Source organism: Nannobrachium achirus (genome assembly GCF_963921795.1).
Source record: "Nannobrachium achirus genome assembly, chromosome: 9".
NCBI lineage: Eukaryota > Metazoa > Chordata > Actinopteri > Myctophiformes > Myctophidae > Nannobrachium > Nannobrachium achirus.
This window is the reverse complement of record NC_137818.1, coordinates 12756398-12761571: the sequence shown is the minus strand read 5'-3', so window position 1 is coordinate 12761571 and position 5174 is coordinate 12756398.

Sequence of the window (5174 nt, the reverse complement as noted above, 5' to 3'; positions counted from 1 at the left end):
GGAGGATGTCTGTGTTGTCGATTCAATTTCGTGTCCCAAACGACACGATTTATTTTTATTTTTAACGGTTTAAGCTTCTAAAGCACTGACTCTCACATGGATAGAAAGGGAATGAAATTTAATTGTTCGCCGCTGGTCGCTGGAAATGTGTTAGTTTCGCCTGCGTCACGTTAGGTCCGCAAGCTCACGGCGGTTTCGTGGATGCGACGTGTTGTGAACTTGTAGATAGATCTGCCGTTTACGATCAAGGGCTGGGTGTTTATAGTCTAGCCTACGTCGACTGGGGCAGGTGGGGCTGGGGCTTTGTTTAGCTCATCTCATTGGTGGTCGCTGCCGCCGTCTATGTTGTCAGTAGCTATTGCCATGACATCACTAGTTTTCAATCTGGTATAGCCTGGCAATACCACTTTTTCCCTGGATCAGATGGCATTTTATTCATTGTTGTTTATTGTTATTTATTGAATGGATCCCCATTAGCTGATGCCTTGGCCACAGCTAGTCTTCCTAGGGTCCATATCTTTTTTTTTTTAGTTTTGAGCCCATTTTGTTTATTTCTTTTCAATGAAAAATATAGACTATATCAATATTTTCTTTGTTGAGTACCTAATTGTGTTGGATGACTTGCTCATTATTATGTTGCAGGAGATTTGTGGTAGGCCCTACTGTACATGGTAGCCTACTGTACATGATTGCATCAGATGAGAACAAGACAGCTAGAAGTAATATTTGACCAGTAACACTCCCTAATCGGGAGATAAGCGACCGTTTTGATTGATTGATTGAAGACTTTATTAGAAGTTTGCATAGGAAAAGGTACAGTTTCATGACGGTACAGTTCACTGGTACAAGGTCTACTAAAAGGAGATCCATGAAAAGACTAAGCTTATTTCCACTGGAAACCATTGAAGTATCTCATATAACATTGAATGACAGACAAATAGAACACAGTACTATGCAGTAGATATGTAAAGAAAAACAAAAAAGAAAACAGTAAGTCTAAATAAACAGTATACAAAGAAGGGGCAGGGGAGGGTAGGGTTGGGCTAGGTTAGTTTTTTACCAGTTGCGAATGGCTGCTGCCTGTAAGTGATTCTTCAGGGCAATTTTAAAGGATGATCCACACTCCTTTATGACCTTCGGTAAGGCTTTCCACATTTTGGTGGTATAGCAGAAAAAGGAGTTTGACCCTTTGTTGGTTTTGACTCTGGGTTGAAAGTGATCTGTGGCGCTGCCTCTGGTGTTGTAATTATGGACATCCTTAATGTTTATAAAGTATTTTGACAGGTACTTGGGTATCAAGTAGGTCACTTATCTCCACAAATAGGGCAAAAATGTGTTTTGCCAAAATCTTCCTGATCCATGTTGATGACATGAGTGTAGACATACTGTGTAGTGATTTTCGTGATTTTAGGGCAAAATCTGTAGGAGCAGTGTCCAAAAATGTGTTTTTAAAAATCGGCCTGGAGGTGGCGCTATATGGGAGAGATTCATGTTGATGGGATGAGTGTAGACATACTGTGTACCGATTTGCGTGATTTTAGGGCAAAAATTGTAGGAGCAGTGTCCAAAAATGTGTTTTGCAAGAATCGGCCTCATGGTGGCGCTAGAAGAGGGCCATGTGAGAAATGAGGGGTGGGGTGTCCGTGCCGGCAAGGCGGACGAATAGGTACCGGCCCCGGCTGTCTCGGTCGCTCCTAGCCGGAGTTACGGCATTTTATGTGAGCTGCAGTGTCGGGGGTCCTCCACTGGGGGCGCCACCACTTTTGCATCCGTTCTGGAGCACCAGGAGTGGGTGGTCCCCGGGAATTCCCCGTGAGCAGCCCCGTGGGGGTGGTCATTTGGTCAGTTTAGCACATTTGGTAATTTTTTACATCTGGGGGTCCCCCAGGGACCTGGGGGTCCCTGGAGCTCCGGGGTCCTTGGAGGTTGTAGTTTGGCAGGTAAGGAACGTGTGTGCAAAATTTGGCATGGATCGGGGCAACGGTTGCGGAGATATGAGCAGGGCAAGAGTGTGACGTGTGAGGTGTGACAGACAGACTGACTGACTGACTGACTGACGGACTTACACTTTGTGCAGGGTTTGATAGTAAATGCGACCTACGGTCGCAACCAGTAAGGCTCCCTAATCGGGAGATAAGCGACCGTAGGTCACTTATCTCCACAAATAGGGCAAAAATGTGTTTTGCCAAAATCTTCCTGAATCCTGATCCATGTTGATGACATGAGTGTAGACATACTGTGTAGTGATTTACGTGATTTTAGGGCAAAGTCTGTAGGAGCAGTGTCCAAAAATGTGTTTTTAAAAATCGGCCTGGAGGTGGCGCTATATGGGACAGATTCATGTTGATGGGATGAGTGTAGACATACTGTGTACCGATTTGCGTGATTTTAGGGCGAAAATTGTAGGAGCAGTGTCCAAAAATGTGTTTTGCACGAATCGGCCTCTTGGTGGCGCTAGAAGAGGGCCATGTGAGAAATGAGGGGTGGGGTCTCCGCGCCGGCAAGGCGGACGAATAGGTACCGGCCCCGGCTGTCCCGGTCGCTCCTAGCCGGAGTTACGGCATTTTATGTGAGCTGCAGTGTAGGGGGTCCTCCACTGGGGGCGCCACCACTTTTGCATCCGTTCTGGAGCACCAGGAGTCGGTGGTCCCCGGGAATTCCCCGTGAGCAGCCCCGTTGGGGTGGTCATTTGGTCATGTTTGCGCATTTGGTCATTTTTTACATCTGGGGGTCCCCCAGGGACCTGGGGGTCCCTGGAGCTCAGGGGGTCCTTGGAGGTTGTAGTTTGGCAGCCAAGGAACGTGTGTACAAAATTTGGCATGGATCGGGGCAACGGTTGCGGAGATATAAGCAGGGGAAAAGTGTGACGTGTGAGGTGTGACAGACAGACTGACAGACAGACGGAGGGACGGACGGACGGACGGACGGAGTTACTTACACTTTGTGGTGGTTTTGATAGTAAAGTGCGACCTACGGTCGCAATAATAACCTTAATTCCCTGAAAATAGCAAAACGTGTTTAATCCTAGATGAGAACAAGACAGCTAGAAGTAATATTTGATAATAACCTTAATTACCTGAAAATAGCAAACGTGTTTAATCCTTTGTTGGAGAAATCTATTTTTTGGACAATGGATTCATATGGTGGTCAGGCAACTATAAGTCAATGGGACCGCAGTGAAAGATTGTGCAGTAAAAATATCAAAAACAGGTCTGTTCAGAAGGATCTATTTGCTACAAAAGCAAAGGAGGGCAGCACTGGACAAGTAAACCCTTCAGAGAAAGTGTTTGAAAGTGTCAAAAAATAACAATATGCTGTAGTAACACTCCATAATCATAGTCAGTGGAAACCACTGACCACAGCCTAGGGTCCACATACAATCACCATCAGACCTCCAGCTTCTACATTTGCTCACCTCTGATTAAATTTAGGAGCCATCGCATGAAAGTAGTTGTTGTGACACTGCAATCCTTTAAATCCTGCCATGCCTTTTATCATTATCTAATCAATGGTCATGTAGGCCTACGTCACATACAGTACATGACCTTTCTATTTCCATTGTTCCACATATCTTGTATCACAATTCTGAAAGGTCTAAGACTTTCTCATCATGATAGAAGATGTCTCATCAAGATATCACCACAGTGGAAAGAAACCACAACTCTCGAAGCTACCGTACCAAAACATAGTTTTGGATTGATAGAACAGGTAGAACTTGATCTCCTCCTGACCTCAACTAACCTCTGACAAGCCAGCAATCTCTACAATAACCAAATGACACGCAGCCACTCACCTCTGCACCTAAATGGCCCTTTGGCTCATGTAATGTGCGATGGAAGTACTAATGTACTGATAAGACCCAAATATTGAAATCCCAAACACGGAATAGACTTTCACCATGCCATATTTAATGCCTGTCTTAACCTCCTGGAAGTCTTAAGGTTTTCTTCAAAATATGTAACCTGGCATGCCCCATGTTGGGCATGTCAAAATAGCCATGTTTCCATAAGCTTATTCGAAAATAGGAAGCGAATTATCAGAAATTCGCATTAAGACAAAGCGAATTTAGGCTGTTTCCATTTGCGGGTGTCATTCGAATTAGCGACGGTCGCATGAGTTGATAGGGCAGATTTTTTCAGACCGAACCGAGACGTGAGCACTGCACGTCTGACTGCTGTGACTCGATCGCTGCACAGTGCACACTCATCCTGCAAGTTTCAGCGTCCTCTGGAAGGTGGCCGATCTGCAAGCTGCACAGGGCGACGCGGATGCGAGCTGCTAAGAGCTTGTAGATCGGCCACTTTTGGCACATAACACTGTGTGATGAGGAAGGGTTAGCCACGGATGGCTTGACTCTGGAAGGTGAAAACGGGAGGAATTTTACACACGGTCCGACTCCGTGTCACTCAGTGTGTAACAAACAACCGGTTTGTTTTGTGGGTTAACGCTATACAATGGACGTTAAGCGGCAAGGGAAAGTGTTAAGTTGGAGGACGATATGGACCCAGAACGTCACATTTTTTTCGGATTTATTGTCTGACCCGTTTCCATTCACAAATGCGCATTTAGTTTTTTTCGATAAAGCCTCAAAATCCACCTCCTCCAAGTGGATAAAGGTTTTTGCGGATAATGAAAGTTTCTTCGAATTTTGAAGTGTTTCCATAAAAAGATTTAAGCGAAAAAGGCTTAATGCGCATTAAGAGGCTTCATGGGAAACGCCACTATTGAAGGCCAAGTAAATAAATACGTAATGAGAAATATTTCTGAAAATGTGTTGTGAGCTTGTAGATTGGCTTTCAAAACAATGGCTTATTATGTTTCTTTGTGGCTCAGTGGTTAATGCAGACATACTATCGTAAAATGTGTAGCACATAGGCATAGACAATAAGGAGTTTATTAAGTATTTTTGGTCAAAGAAAATAAATGTGTTGATTGATTTGTGTTAGTTGAAATACATTCTCGGTAGCTTTGCTATATTTAGTTTTTATAGATATTTCAATCCGCTGCCTTGGTACATGACGACGTAGGCCTACATTTAAACTTACGTTTTTAACCACATTTTCTAGGTTTATATTTTAATTAAAAAATGCTCAGAACTAAATAAAATGCCAAATGATCCATATGAGTGTGGTGTTGCCAGGCAATAATACCACCAGGAAAAGTAGTGTTTGTTG